Genomic DNA, 17,709 nt, shown 5'->3' with positions numbered 1-17,709 from the left:
ATACTGGGACCGTACTGTGCTCACTTACCAAATAGTGGCACATAATAGACCAGATCTCGTACTAGTTAATAAATTAACAAGACAAACAACACTTATTGATGTGGCGATACCTAACAACAATAATCTACGCAGTAAATTTACTGAAAAGATCGTCAAGTGCAGAGATCTGGAAATTCAAATACGAAGACAATGGAGAATGCAAAGTACCCAGACGATACCTATTATTATGTCTACTACTGGAGTCATTCCGAAGAACCTCCTCGAAAACATGAAAAAGCTGGGTCTAAATGAACACCTTTATAAGACCATGCAGAAACCTGTACTACTTGCGACGGCCAGATGTGTACGAAAACTTCTGGGAGATACTCCAGCATATCAAGTCACCTAGGGCTCGATAACACGGAAAGAGTCCCCACCAGAGCTCAATCCTTTTGATACCGTAGGTATCTGGGATGAGTCAATTTTTTCCCTTAGAGGGAGTGTGAGCCGTATGGCTAAATCTGGACAAAGCTCTTAAAAAAATCAGGTAAAAGATCTCTTCTTCATCTTTTTAATAAAAATTTATGAAACTGTCTATATGTATACCAACGGATTGGCTGCTGTAGATTTTTGTGACGATACCTAAAAAATTTTTAAAATACCTATATTTTAAAGATGTTTCTACGAATTTTGCACTCTAGGATGTACAAAAAAATAGAAGAACAACTTGGTGACGTACAGTTTGGGTTCCGCAATATCCTTGGAACCAGAGAAGCACTATTTATTATTCAGGTTATGGCACAGATATGTAGAGATGTCGGACATCCGCAACTATGCGTTTCATTGACTTTTAGAAAGCCCTTGATCGAGTAAAACATACTGAAATGATTGCCATTCTTCAGCATTTAGGTATTGATGATAAATAACTACGCATTATTAAAAATCTTTACTGGCCTCAACGTGCAAACATCAGGATTGGCCGGGACACTTCTGAAGACTTTCAAATACGAAGAGGAGTAAGGCAGGGCTACATTTTGTCCTCACTAATATTTAACATATATTCTGAGCTCACTTTTAATACAGCAGTGGATAATTCTCAATGTGGTATCAAAATGAATGGCGTCTGTATTAATAATTTGAGATAGGCGGATGACACGGTGTTAATTGCAATAAATTACAAAGAACTTCAACATCTGATTAATAGGATTACCACAACGTGTGATGAATATGAACTCAAGCTAAATACCTCAAAGACAAAGATGATGGTTGTCAGTAAAACGCCAATACAAAATACAACGGAAGTGGTAAAAGCTTATGGTGTACAACTGGAGAGAACTGACAGTATCACCTACCTTGGTTGTAATCTAAACAAGAACTGGGACTGGAGCAAAGAAATTAGAATACGTATAGAGAAGGCCAGAGCTGCATTCTTTAAGATGAAGAAACTGTTACGTGGAAACAATATTACTTACAGTCTGAAAATTAGATTAGTGAGATGTAATGTGTTCTCTACTCTGTTGTATGGTGTCGAAGGTTGGACTAACGGATACACTTCTCAAGAATCTGGAAGCCTTTAAAATCTGAGTATATCGGAGAATCTTACGAATAAATTGGGTGGGTAGAGTTCGTAACGAAGTTGTTTTGCATCGGATGGGAAAAGTTACAGAATTATTGAATATTTTGGCCATGTTTTGCGTCACCCAGAGAGATATAATAATATACTCCATTCCATTTAACAATACAAGGCAAGGTAGACGAAAGAAGAGGGCCAGGTGGAAGAAGAACGTCATGGCTTAGAAACCTGAGAAGATGGTTTAACAGATCCTCTGCATCCCTTTTCCGAATTGCCGTCAACAAAATTACTAGGTATAGTCAATTTGATAGCCAACGCTCGATAATCGAACACGACGCATGAAGAAGAATATGTACGCCATAGGAAAAAATGTTAAACAGGAAATGAAGCTGAGATAATTTTAAACAGTAAACGTTTATTAGCACTTTTTGTGAAAAATAAACCGTTATCTCAGAAACAACGCTTGAAGCGACTAGCGATTTTGAATGTTAGTTACGCATGCGAAATAATTTTTTTAAATAAAATTTGTATCAACTCGGCGATAAAAAATTCGATATCTTTTGATGAGAGTGTCCTATCAACAAATATCAAAATTTATTTTAAAGATGAAGGCTGCAGCTTTCTTAGGCAATTATTTCATATTGCCGCAAATCAAGTTAGTTTCTATAAAGCTGTTAAATAAATAAACGTTACGCGATTCTTGTCATTTTTTACTATTCTCATGAGATCGATCAAATTTATCCCTTACATTGCCTGGGCGTTGTGGAATTTCCTTTGTTATAACCTAATGGTCAAAACCAATGACACCAAATTTCGATTTAAAGTTTTGGCAACAGATATAAGGCATTTGAAATATGCCTAAAAAAAGTAGAATTTTAAACTTTCACATTACAAACGACCTTATTTCACGGGAAAAGCTTCCAAGCGAGACAGAAGTGGGTGGACTTGGTAACTGATGTGGTGTAGCTTCGAAAACCGTATTGTGCAATCGAAAACAGGTAGTTTTAAACATTTTATATCGTTTGCAGTCGATCGGATAGCTCAGTGCGACTAGCGGCTGACCCGCACTTCACTTCGCCGTGAGGTACGAGAGTTCAAGCCCAAGCCAGGCCATCGGAAAAACAAAAAGGCTAACGCGTCAGTATAAAATTCTAAATATGAATCTGGCGCTTAGACTGGAATATGTGGGCATCTGATCGACCTATGAGGGAGCAGTACGGCAAGGGATAAGGGCTTGCGACTCGGTGATACTCCCCCATAGATCCCTACCGAAGGGCGTTGACGCCTAAGAACGGTGTATACACATATCGTTTGCAATGTGAAAGTTTAAATTCGGCGTTTTTTATTCGGCTTCGTATTTATTATTGCCAAACCCAAAACCGAAATTGAATGTTATTGGTTTTGAGGATTAGGCTCTAACAATGGAAATTCCATAGCGATCGGTTTAAATAATTTTGTGATCTCATGAGAATCGTAAAAAATGGCAAGAATCGCGTAACGTTTATTTATTAAACATCTTTATAGAAACTGTCTTAATTTGCAGCAAAAAGCTGCGCTCTTCACATTTAAAACTAATTTTGATTTTTGTCGATAAAATACTCTGAAGAAAAGATATCAAACTTTTCCATAGAGATAATACAAATTTTAAACAAAAATAAAAATTTAGAGGCTAACAATAATTTTCTATGTTCTACGTCCATTTGGTCAGATTCTGCCAATATTGCCAAATTTGGTGTATATTTCATGCACCCCAGGCATATCCTAAGTCCCTCAAGTCCCTTGAGTTTGTGGTTCTGGTAGGGGAGCCCATTTTTGCAGTTACTCGAGCGCGTCAGATTATCATATGAGGAAAAAACGTTGTACCCTACAGATGTATCTCTACCATATATTGGCTCTCAACACAGGGGAGTTCGTTAAGGGGGGTCCGAAAATAAAAATCTATCCTTAGAAAAACTCGAAATTGTCAGATTAAGAAAGGTAAGTTAAGTACATGCAAAAGAGTGTATATTTCAAAAATCTGACGATTTGAGGGAGCGTATGGAAATGAGCGAGTCACAAAGTTTCACAAAAAAAAGCTAATATTTCGCGAAATGAACGTCAGATGCGCGAAATGAAAGTCCCCGCTTAAATGAAAAACTTTACTTAACGTTTTTTTTTTGGTTTTAGGACCTACTCTTCACAACCCAATAGATCCCCAAAACGCTCGAGTGACTGCACATTTAGAATACCTACTTTCCTCCCCTACTATTACATTTCTGTGATATTGGGCTGAAAGTTTTAACTGTCATAGCAACTCATTTACCGTCACTTTACACAAAACATTTTTAGTCATATAGGTTATTTGCACTTTTTAAGAAAAATTTCAGTTTGACATTAATAAACGTCAAAGACGGTTGCATCTAAAATAGCTCCAGAAAAAATTAATTTTTTAGTAGTTTAACTTAAATTAATTTTATAGTGGTTTTAATTATCACTGATAAGAAGTCTCGGTCCTATGGGTTGACCAGCCTCGGCTTCTTTTCGCGGTGTTTAACTTTTGTGTGAACTGTTTAAAATTTGGCCACGGTTAAACGTACCTAAATATTGACATTCAGCTCCCAGTTTTTGTGACAATTAAAACATTTAAATTTCATTGTGGGTAAAAACATTTACATATTGTAGTTAAATAGTGATACAAAAGTGAAAATATTCTCCCCAGATGGGGGAGAATATAAAAAAGACGCCAATGTGCGAACTCAATACTGCTGAAGTTATTAGTGTTAGTAATCAAGACATGGATACAGGAACTATCACCACAAATTCTTCTGCTACAAGGGAGGTAAAACTTTTTAATATTAATTGTAATAGTTACGACTTTCAAAATTGTTGTGTTTATGTTGAGAAGACCAATGATCAGAATATTTCCCGTTTGCATCCAATGGTCGTTGCAGATATTTTACATCAAAAATTAAATATTAATAATATTAAGCAAATTAAAAGTATAGGAAGAAACCGTGTTAAAGTAATCCTCAAATCTATTTTGGATGCAAATAATTTAGTCAATAATAGTCACTTAAAGGACGATAATTTAAAGGCGTACATTCCAAATCACCTCTTGGAAATCAAAGGACTGATACGCGATGTTGATACTAAATATAATATTGACTATTTGAAAAAATATATGAGCTCTAGTTCACCAATTATTGATATTAAAAGAATGCACAGGAAAGTAGAAAAGGATGGAAATACAGAATACGTCCCTAGACGTAATGTTATAATTACTTTTGAAGCAATTGTTTGCCAAACTATGTTGTGATAAATTATATATTTTTCCAAGTGGAGAAATTGTTGGGTAAAGTGAAGCAATGTTATAAATGCCTAAAATATGGACATATTTCTAGACAGTGTAAAGGTACACAGGAATACTGTATACAATGTGGACAAATTAAAAAGTATATACATACATGTGATGAAACAAAAAAGTATTGCATACACTGTAAAACTGATAAGCATATATCGATCTCTTAAAACTGTCCTTTTTTCGAACATCAAAAAAAAATAAAAAATATAATGATTGAACATAAAATCTCATATTTGGAGGGTAAAAATTTGAGCGACTCATCATTTTCTGGTCTTATTTCTAATAACAGATTTGAAATATTGTCAAATTCAGACAAAAAATTTTCAAAATTAATTAACTCCTCTGAAGTTAGTACACCTCCTTATTTCAAGCCATTGAGGCCTCATCTACAGAAACCCAAAAACATTAGTCAACCAAACTGTAGTACATCAAGCACTGATTATAGTGCAAATAAGAAAAGAAAAGTATCATCTCCAACTTCCGAAGATCCTACACCATATCTCATCCCTTTCAGATTTGGACCTTCTCAACCTTTACCTCCCTTAAACAAGGAAAGTTTTTCTAATATAGACAATGATAAAAATAAGTTAGTGGATTCCTTAGTACTTCTTTTCTCAAGTTTTATTCAAAATATTAATTGTTTAGAAGAGGCAAAATCATTTGACATCAATATGTTAGCCAAAGGTATTAATAATGTTCTAAATAATATTTTAAAAAATAACTCATCTAATGACAAACAAATCTGAACTCAAAATAATACAATGGAATGCTCGATCAGCTGTTGCTAACAAAAACAGCCTTATTAACTTTTTAATAACCGAAGATATTGACATAGCTTTAATAAGTGAAACTTGGTTTAAACGGGATGTTGTATATAGTTATAGAGGTTATAATATGATACGCGAAGATCGCGATGACGGCTATTCTGGAGTTGCTATTTTAATTAAAACTGGTATTCCCTCTGAACGCATAACAATTAAAAAAAATTATATTAATGACTTGCTTGCTTGTGGTATTAAAATCAACTATAAACAAAGTTATTTAAGTTTACTATCTGTATATAGGTAAAACCGAAGATTGGGATAAGCTATTTTCTCAACTAAAACACCCTTGTATCATTGGAGGAGATATGAATGCACATAATTCTCTGTGGGGCTCATATAAAAATGATAATATAGGCCATCAAATTGTGGAGACAATTCAGAATTTAGATTATGTAGTAATGAATAATGGACAACCAACTTGCCAAACGAGTCCAGGAAACTCAGATTCCATGATTGATGTCACGTTTTGCTCACCATCCCTTTTTGATAAAACTTCGTGGTCTGTAGATCTTGATACCTTGGGATCAAATCATTTCGTTATAAAGGTTGTGATCGATGTCTTGGGAACTAATGCTAATACCATTTATCCCAGTAGTAGGTGGAACATTAAAAAAGCAAATTGGTCATTATACTCTCAGCTTGTTGATACCTTATTAAACGAAAAACCTCACACATCCTTAAATACCCAAGAAAAATATAATTTCCTTATTGACTGTATTAATGAAGTTTCTAAACAATCTAAACTTACGTGCATAGAAATCGGCCCACCTAAAAATTTGGTCATTTTTGAAGTCTCGTATTTCCTAAACCTGTTGGCCGATTAAAGTGATTTTTTGAATATGTTATAGCCTTATTCTTCAACAATATCGCTGTAATAATATTATTGTTAAATAGGTAAGTGTTATTTTATACCGGGTGTAACAATGATAGTGTGTTCTTTCCTCAAAGTTCGGAACACCCTGTGGAATATTCTAGCATATATAAAATATTGAAATTAAAACTCAACTGTAGCCTTAGGCTTTCTTACCATTTTTCTTTTTGATTCATTCGTTTATGTTGGATAATAAAAAGTTAGGTATTTTAACAACTAGCAACGTTCTTCATCAATACAGGGTGTTTCTAAATAAGTGCGACAAACTTTAAGAGTTTGTAATTCTGCATGAAAAAATAATGACCGTTAGGTTTATAATCATATGTTCGCATATGCTTCGTTTCAGAAATACGGGATGTTGAATTTGTTCGTACAATCTGACGATTTATTTATTGCTCTAAAACCGCATGAGATATACAAATGAAATTGGGTAGGTTTTAAGAGGTAATTATTGCGCATTTTTTGGCATACAGTTAAGAATTTTATATTTACCATTGGCGTGCATACGGGTAATATGACCGGGTAATATGACTCGTATGCACGCCAATGGTAAATATAAAATTCTTAATTGTATGTCAAATATGCGCAATAACTACCCCTTAGAACCCACCAAATTTTATTTGCATATCTCAACCGGTTTTAGAGCAGTAAATAAATCGTCAGTTTGTAAAAAAAAATTCAACATCCCGTATCTCGAAAACGAAGCATTTGCGGACATATGTTTATAAATGAAACGGTCATTATTTTTCATGCAGAATTTTCCCTTAAAGTTTGTCGCACTTATTTTGAAACACCCTGTATTGATGAAGAACGTTGCTAGTTGTTAAAATACCTAACTTTTTTATTATCCAACATAAGCGAATGAGTAAAAAAGCAAAATGTTAAGAAAGCCTAAGGCTACAGTTGAGTTTAAATTTCAATATTTTATATACGCTAGAATATTCCACAGGGTGTTCCGAACTTTGAGGAAAAAACATACTATCATTGTTGCACCGGGTATAAAATAACACTTACCTGTTTAGCAATAATATTATTACAGCGATATTGTTGAATAATAAGGCTATAACATGTTAAAAAATCACTTAAATCGGCCAACAAGTTTAGGAAATACGAGACTTCAAAAATGACCAAATTTTTAGGTGGGCCGATTTCTATGCACGTAAGTTTATTTTTTTTATTTCTGAATATAAACCATTTAAATGCAAACGGACTCCCCCTCCGTGGTGAGATTCGGAATGTGATCAATCCGTTGCAGAAAGAAAGAAGGCATTAATGAACTATAAAAACAATTCTTCTGCTGAAAATGTTTGTAAATGCAAAGAAGTAAATGTTCGTGTCAAAAAATTCCTGAAATTAAAGGCCAAACAAAGTTGGGTTGCATGGTGTTCAAAATTAAATAAACAAACTCCATCTAGTCTTATTTGGAATCAAGCAAGAAAAATGAATAGGAAAAAAGTTAATTTTCCATTACTTCTAAGTAACTCATGGGTAGACGATTTTTTTGATAAAATAGCTCCACCTTACGTAAATAACCAGGTAGATATTATGAATTCTAAAACGCTTCCATCTGATCAGAATCATTTTGTCTTAACACCTTTTTCGAGAGCTGAATTAGAATTTGCCCTTGATAATCGCGTTAGTACCTCACCAGGATACGATGCAATCAAATATCCTATGATACAACATTTACCAGATAACGCAAAACAATTACTTTTAAATATATTTCACCAGATAATTATTGAAGGAAACAGCATAATAGATTTTAAGCGTATTATAGTCGTTCCTATTCCCAAACCGGGGAAAAACCCTAAATTAGCTGAAGCTTACGGACCGATATCATTATTATCATGTATATTGAAGACTCTCGAACGGATGCTTAAGATTGGGTTGGATTGGTGGCTAAGGGATCAAAATCCTTTACCCGCTAACCAACATGGTTTTAAAAAATGTTATGGAACTTTAGATTCCTTAACAACTCTTGTTGTAGACATTCAGAACAGTTTTTCCAGGAACAGTTATGTGCCCGTTTTATTTTTAGACATCGAAGGTGCTTATGACTCTGCCTCTCTTTTAATTCTCCAAGAAAAAATGATTACATTTTTTAATATTCCATCACAGTTTGCTTCTAACATTGTAAACCTGTATAAAGATAGGATAATTTATTTAAAAAATAATCATACTCTTATAGGCCCTAGACTTAATCATAAAGGATTACCTCAGGGCTCCGTTTTGAGCCCTATTTTATTTAGCATTTACACAGCAGATCTACACATCACTATTAACAATATTGCATTTAATATTGTACAATATGCTCACGATTTCTGTTTGTGCACAGAACACAAGAAATATCAGCAATCCATTGAAAACTTGAATAGTGTCTATGGTCTCCATAAAAAATGGTTTATTGAAAATGGCTTTGAATTATCATGCAGTAAATCACAAGTTTGTTTATTTACCAGACATAACTTTCCTAATGCTAGCACAATCACCTTAGGTGGGCATACATTTTCTTTTAAAAATAAAATTAAATATCTTGGAATGATACTCGACCAAAAATTGACCTGAAAGTTACATATTGACGACATGTTGAACAGGTGTAATCGGGGATAAACTTTCTTAAATCAATTAATAGAACTTGGTGGGGATTGGATGTTGAAGTAAGTTTATTATTTTATAAAGCTTACATACGATCTATTTTCGATTACGGCATTGTTTTGTATGGATCAGCAAGTAATGCACTACTAAACAAAATCAGCGTTTTACAGAATTCAGCCTTACGAATATGTCTAGGAGCTATGAGATCCACTCCACTACAAGCTTTATATTTGGAAGCCTTGTAACCTCCTTTAAATCTAAGACGAAGTTTTTTGTCTAAAAAATATTTAATGAAAGTATACTTAATGAACCCTCTTCTATACCAAAAATAGTGACTTTGAGTTGCCATGATCTAACCAATAAATATTGGCAAAAAAAGAATCTCCCTTACTCTGTGAAGCTTATAATCAAAATATAGTACTCTTAAAAAATATAGATAAAACGAACGACTTATTCAAAAACTAAACGTACTCTTCTTTCTTTTCTCCTGCAGATATTATTGTACCAAATTATAGTGAAAACATATATTTAAATAAAAATATTCTTCTATCCATAACGAACAATTACAATGAGTCAATAGCTCTATATACAGATGCGTCTAAATCTTCAGATGAAACTGGATGCGCCTTTTTTATACCATCGGGACATATAGAAAAGAAATTCAAATTGAAACCGGAGACTTCGATTTATACAGCAGAGGCTATTGCTATATATGAAACTTTACTATATGTAGCTGAATTTGATTTCGCCCATATTATAATTTTGTCTGACTCCTTAGCAGTATTGAAATCTATTGGTAAATATGGACCCCTAAACATAAAATACATTTATAGAATTAAACATATTAAACAAATTCTTTTAACCAAAGGGATCAATGTACATTTTATCTGGATTAAAGCTCACGCAGGATTTGAACATAATGAGTATGTCGACTTATCAACCAAAGAAAGCGTTTCATCTGATACCAGTATTCTACATAAAATAACACGGACTGATAGTATAATCTCTTTCAAGTCAACACTGCATTTGGAGTGGAGCTACCAGTGGAAGGAATACTCTTTTGTGAATCAAAATAGATACTCGTTAATTCAGCCCGATATTCCCAAATTTCCTTGGTACAAGTCTTGTAGAGCTTCTAGAAAGTACATAACTTCTATTATTAGAGTACGATTCGGGCACGCGTGTTATCCAAAGCATTTATTTAAAATACAGGTTTTGAATAATTATAAATGTGAGCATTGTGATGAGGAAAGTGATTTAGATCATATATTTTTTTGTTGTTCTAAAAATACAATTTACTCATCTAAATTAATAAATGATATATTAAAATGTAAAGTAGCAACTCCTTGGAATATACTATATTTATTATCACTTGGCTCTGTAGATGTATACAACTCTTTAATGAACTTTTTAAAAGACAGCAAATTATCATTATAATTCCCTTAAATATTTTAGTTAATACCTTTGGTAGTTAGTTATTTTAGCTGTTAAGCTTAGTGTTACTTAATACCTTTTAGTTGTTACCTTTGTTTAAACCTGTTTTGTATAACTTGTATTCCATATGTGTCTGGCAGTATGACGGTAAGTCTAAGCCAAATAAAAAAAAACGCTGGACGGAAGGGCCGCCCGAGAACTTTATCGTACCGATCTATTATCGTTATCGTACTAGATACTGGCATTCTATAAAAATAACAAAGTTACTCGTTATTTTGATATTTTAGAAACACCTTGTATACTTGAAAATATTTTATGGTTCTACGCATCATTAATTCCTGCATTTGAGAAAATGTTCGGGGACACACTATAGATTATTGCATAAATCAATAGAATATTAGTCATACTTTCATTTCAAATTAGTTCATTTTTCATAGAGAAATTAATAATGAATAACCATTTTCAATTTCGCTGCAAAACGAAAATACAGCCGAACCATATTCCAGTCCAATCAGAGAGTGCTGTAAGCACCTCTAGCGGTTTCTAAACTTATTAGTCTCTCATCAGGAGGCACATATGCTGCTCTCCCTGCTCCAACCAAAACAAACCCCAGCGTGCAGTCCCGAATTGCAACGAACGAAATGGCATAGATGCCCTAGCGGTAACTGCTAGCAAAAGACTAAGTTTTCACTCTAATGGCATATAACATATCCCACCAGAATGAAAACAATGGGAACCTTCTCTGGTTACACCTCCGAGGCTTCTACAATTTGCAAGCCATACAAGAAATTAATAGTTTACAATATTTGCATTTTACTGCATGGATTGTAATGAAATTTTGGGAGTAGCCCAAAGCCCAATCTCCTAATTCAAAGTCTATCATATATACTATATACTATGGCGCTTTCATCATGGGGGCGGTTCCCACCACTTCTCGGGGATAGAACATTTTTATTTTCGAATTGCATGGAACAAAAGAAAGAATTTTAAGAAAATTTAAAAAAGCGCTCTATAATTTGATCTTATTTTTTTCACCCGTCCAACTTTTTGAAAGTAGAAATAACACTATATTAAGAGGTATTGCAAAAGAAAAACAATGCATTTAAATTCTGGTGAATGAGGGGTTAAATGTATGTACTTCTCATTTTTCCTTAAAGTACATTAGTCATATCTTTTTTTGCACCATATCTCGCTTAGTTTGAATGTAACCGACATTTAACGGTTCTCGTTTTAAAGGCCTTTTTTCAAACACTACAAAAGCATGAGCACTTTGAGCATGCATCAAATAACACTGTAGTAAAATGTATTGTAGAAGCAAAACGATGCATTTAAATTCTTGTCGAAGAGGGGTTAAATATACTTCTCAATTTTTTTCTTAAAATTCGTTAGTCATCAATTTTTTGCAGCATATCTCGCTTAGTTTGAATGTAATAGACATTTAATAGCGCTTATTTGAAAGGACTTTTCAAGCACAATAAAAGGTATTGGTAGCATTATACACCTAAAATCGACCGATTCTCTGTTATTTCAAGTTGAATACACTGATTTGAGCACGCACCAAAAAAAAACAAACTCTTTTTACCTACCATATCTCTTTTTGTATTATAAATAGAAAATTTACGGAGGAACGAATCTCTTTTTTATTTATAATCGTAAAAAAAATTTATATAGTGTTTTTAGTTTGGTGCATAGTTTTTAAGGTATTCACAAAAAACCGTCCTAAAACGTGTCATTTTTTAATGAAAATGGCCAATTTTCAACTACGCATAACTCAAAAAGTATTGAGTTCTCAAAAAAAAGTATAGATCAGTTTTTGCTTAAAAATAGGTTCTCTAGCCACTTCCATGCTTATTTTGACCAACAAATTTTCCACCCCCCTGAAGGGGTGGGAATTGCCCCAAGATAAAAAGCGCCATAGTATATAGGGTAGATTTTGTTTCTTGAGCTATTCCCTACTTACTGTGAAAATATCAAGTACATCGATGTAGTAGGATGGAATTCGGAGCCAAATACCCTCATTGACTGCCCTATAATAATGCTCTGCTATGATCGCGTGAGAGGGGACACACACAAGATTCTAGCAAAATTTCAATTTTCTGTAACTTTTCGAGTTTTTGAGCTACAGCAACGAGTTTTATGTCATTGGAAAGGTAATTTTACATTCTTTCAAAATATGTAAAAATATATAGGACGTATCTAAAACGTTAAGATTTTTTTTTTCATTTCCGGTTCAACCGGAAGCCATATTGTGGATAAAATTTATTGTGCTAATAGATAATAAAGTACTATATATGTCTACTGCATTTCAAATTTTAGTTTCTATTAAAGAGGAAGTTACGGGCACTCGAATATTTTTTTATAAAAAATTCATAACTCTCCTCCTATAAGAAGTTAAGAAATCTGACTAATGATATTCAGTTTACCGATAGGATGTCAAAAATATATCAAAAAATAAACAAATTCCTTGGAGTCGTTTTTGAGAAAATCTAGTTCAAACTTATGTCAAATTTTGACCCCTTAAATATAGGCAACCCATAACTTTTTCTGGAAAACGATAGTATTCTTGTTATAGCCCCATCTTTAGGCTATATAAATGTTTTTTCAAATTAAATTTATCTTAAACAAGTTTTTAGATTGGTAGGGAAATGTATCGGGTGGGCGGTCGGCCATGCCGGCCGCCATTTTGGATTTGGAAATGTCAAATTCCGTATTTCTATTTACCTGTCGATGAGCTAACTTTAAGTTAAATTTCATTCGTTTTGGTCAAAATTTGCAAAAATGGGCCCCAAATAACCCCCCTATTTCGGCCCCCCTTTGAGAGGTTTTTTTCAAAAGCTTAGTTTCTCGACAAAATTCTTTTAAACTTACTCATACCGAATTTCATCGAAATCGGTCCAGTAGTTTTTGCTGGGCGGTGGCGACATACGTACGTACATACGTACGTACGTACGTACGTACATACTTCCGACATGTTTTTTTTATTTGCTTTTTAGACTCAGGGGGACTCAAATCGTCGAAAAAAAGTGAAATCTGAAAAATTTTTTTTTGCACGATCCTATAACTTTATCTACTATACTCATACTGCGTATGTAGTACGATAAAGTAAAAAGAAAAATTTCTGGTCAAAACGTCAAAAATATGTAGTCATGCGTAAGGATATTGTGGTTTATTCCCAGAAAAAAATATTGTCAATCGTAATATAAGAATTTATTCTTATACTTTTTGGTTTTCTCAAACCAAGGTATTTATAATGGATAAGATGAGTTTTTTTTAATAAATATAGTTCTGGATTTTACAGCATTGTAATGTGCCTTATCTTTATTGTTCTATTTTTATCTGGGACGACGTGTGTTACTATCAGCTCCGACACGATATACAAATAAATTGTTAAATAAAATTTAAATTTATAGACAAAAAAAGGACAAAGGAATTCCTCATAAAAGTCAAATGAAGCGTAAAAAAATGTCAGCCACGTGTCACAGGTTTATACAGTGTCATATAAATGGTCGATCGGATTTAAATCTGATATGGGCTAATTGTGGTCAATATCATTTTTAAATTGAATTTTATCAAGGTAAGTATTCACTATCCTAGCGACATGAAGACTTGCGTTAACGTGCATTAGCATGAATCTGTCCTATCCAATACGGCTGCCAAATTGTAAAACATGATCTTCTAAAATGGTTTTAATGTAGATGTCAGCTGTCATTCATCCAATCAACTCCACAAGTTCGGTATGTCCTTTCCAGGAAATACCATTCCATAGCACTATTGCACTATGCCGCCACCACCAAAATTAACGCTTTGTATGAGGTTACAACTGGCATAACTTCGTCAACCCTTCTGTAGACGAAGTTTTGTCAATCATGCTTTCATGTGGTAAACGGTATGCCAGTTGTAACCTCATTCAAAGCGTTAATTTTGGTGATGCCGGCATAGTGCTATGGAGTGATATTTCTTGGGAAGGACATACCGAACTTGTGGAGGTGGTTGGGTGAATGAAAGCTGACATATACATTAAAAACATGTCTTATCATTTACCAGCCACATTGGATATGACAGATTCGTGCTAATGTACGATAACCCACTATTAGAATAGTGAATACTTACCTTGATGCAATGCAATTGCTTGGTCTGCAATTAAACATATCAAAGACAAAGATCATGATAGTGGATATACTACATAACAATCATCCACACATAACCACAATTGATCGGTTTGAAGTTGTGAGCTCATACTTATATCTGGGATCATTAATCACAAACACAGGGTCACTACAGGAAGAGATAAAACGTAGATGTGATCTAGCAAAAGTCGCCACAGCAAAAATGACCACAATATGGAAAGACTGTCAAATTTCAAGAGCGTTAAAGATGAGGTTGATCAACTGCTTAATATTCCCAATACTGACCTACGGATGTGAATCTTAGACCCTGAGAAATTCGGAAAGAAGAAAGATAGACGCCACTGAAATGTTCTGTTGGAGACGAATGCTACGAATTCCTTGGACCGACCATAGAACAAATAATTCAATTTGAAGAGAGCTAAAAGTTAGCCAACGACTCTCCAGTAAAGTCCATCTCCAACAATTAAAATACTTTGGACATGTTATGAGAGCAAACACAGAAAACATGGAAAGGCTCATTATACAAGAAAAGGTGGAAGGCGAAGATCGCCAGGAAGAACTCCAACAAGATGGATCGATCAAATTACAGGAATATGCAAAAGACCTATGCATGAGTTAAAAGAAATGACCAGAGACAGAGATCTTTGGAGACGGACAATACACGACATCACGTCGACCACTACACTCCCTCCGGGGGGTCAGGATTGAAGAGAGAGACCTTGATGAGATTTAATATAAAAATTATATTGCCCACTATATAGCTCATACCTATCAGATTTAAATCCGATCGAGCATTTATATGACACTTTAATTTAAAATATCGCATTCGGAAAAAAATCCCATTTACCCCAGGCTGTGGGTGAAAAAACGTGATATAATTCAGGAATTTTTGAAACCTATCAGGTGTTGTAAAGGACGATGCCAGGAATAACTTATACTAAAATGTAACCAAAAATGTTGTGCGGTTTTATATTTATGACGATTTTCATTTGTTAAATTTACAATTTTTAAAGATTTTTAATTTTGCAGCTTACGTTATTAATTTTAGAGAAAAACTTTTAAATAGAAAATTGTAGTGAATTAAAAAACCTACAATTTGAGCTATGGCAAGTTTAATTTCGTTAATACGTTATTGCAAAACATCCTGCGAAAAGTCCAAAATGGCCGTTTTTTTGCAATTGCCTTATTTATTGTAAAAATAACTTTTATGTATTTTTTAAGGCTTTAAAATGAAGATCTTTCAATACTAAACATAAAAAAAATTTGTAGTGCTCGATTGGTGAACTTGTTGTTTAGATATTATAATTTGTTTATCCCAAGAGGTTAAATGTCCAAGACTATAACTTTTTGAAAAAAAAATCGTACAGAGTTAATCCAAGATCCACTCTCCTTCTAAAGACTTATATTTTCATATTATGATGTAAATAAATACGTATAACATTTTTCAACCTATTATTTCGGGTTTGAAAATAAGGGGGCAAATTTCGTTATAAACATTTAGAACTGAAACCGCCCCTGTACATCCTATGAGTTTTTAACTTGCAGGTTATTGTTGCTGAAGACAAAATAAAGTTTCAAAACTAAATAAAAATTTTCTACGATCAACCGAAGCCGAGATAATTGTTCTTGTTTTCTTAAATCGTAGTGACTTTATTTATAACAATTAAGAAATTATTTCACAGTCATTGACTAAAGAAAGACTTATTTTATCTTAAAATAAAAATTATTTTAACCGGAAATTACATTTAATTATTAAAAATTATTTTAAAGTGTAATGGAGATTTCTTTTTCGTTACGACTATGATTTATTGTGTCGGTTGCCCTTAGCAACGGCTAGCCACTTATAATACATTGTATCACGGTTTTTGCTTTAAATTTTAAAGCACCGCTTGGATTGACATGAAATTTGGCAAACACATAGATAACATGTTAAAGAATAAAAATGATATTGGGCCTCTGTGTGCTTTTGTCCTGGGGGTGAGTTTCACCCCTTATGAGGGGTGAAATAATATGAGGGGTATATGTTCAAAATAAGTTCGGAAATGGATAAAACGTCTAATTCTAAGCACTTTTCGTTCTATGGCATTTTTTCACCAAGTTAATACCTTTCGAGTTATTTTCGAGTAAATACCCTAATTTTTCAACAACAAAAAACACGTTTTTAGACGGTTTTTGACAAATAACTCAAAAAATAAGTGTTTTATTTAAAAAATGGGTTTTAACAAAAATATAGAAAATTGAAAATTGAAAAAAATGATGTATGCATGAAATCTCTAGATCCAGTATAAACAAAGTTCTAGCTAATGAAAAATAGGTTCATATCCGTCAAATTTCAAAGTGAATTATTTCAACGTGAAATAATCAAAAAATCATGCCTTAATCATAACACATGTCTTATAAATGCGGACTTTGCTTTCGGTGCTCATATATTTATTCCGCCAGATTATATCCCTCAGGAAACCAGATATTCTCGCTGCTTTCATTGCCTGCTGTTTTGATTCTTGCCACAGATGCCTGTCGCTAGATATTTCCACACCTAAGTATCTGCAATCCATTACCTGTTCGATTATATGGTCGTCCACTACTAATTTACATCTAATTGGGTTCCTGGATATTACCATCGATTGGGTTTTCTCTTTGGATAGTGTCAGGTTATACTTTTCGGCGGTTATTTTGAATTTTTGTAGTAGGCGTTGTAAGTCATCTTCGTTTTCGGCTATTAAGATTGCATCATCTGCATAGCAAAGTATTCTCATGGTTCGGTTACCCATTTTGTATCCCTGATTCATTATGTTAACACTACCTATAACTTCATCCATTATTAAATTAAATAGGCATGGACTGAGGCTGTCCCCTTGTCTAATGCCTGCATTGATTTTGATTTCTTCCGTGAGCCCGTGTGTGGTTTTAATTCGTGTTTTGTTGGATCTATTGAGCTCTTTGATTATGTTTCTATACCTTTGACC

The 17,709-nt window shown here is 33.6% G+C and overlaps 1 protein-coding gene across 2 annotated transcripts in view; it reads right to left on the bottom strand.

Moving 5' to 3' along the window:
* Positions 1-17,709, bottom strand: part of LOC126890384 (methyltransferase-like protein 22) — an 844,950-nt gene that overhangs the window by 783,446 nt on the left and 43,795 nt on the right. The window lies entirely within an intron of this gene.

The sequence above is a fragment of the Diabrotica virgifera genome, chromosome 8 (assembly GCF_917563875.1).
Source record: "Diabrotica virgifera virgifera chromosome 8, PGI_DIABVI_V3a".
NCBI classification, from domain to species: Eukaryota; Metazoa; Arthropoda; class Insecta; order Coleoptera; family Chrysomelidae; genus Diabrotica; species Diabrotica virgifera.
The sequence above is the reverse complement of the archived record's forward strand: the minus strand, read 5'-3'. Positions and strand labels throughout refer to the sequence as shown.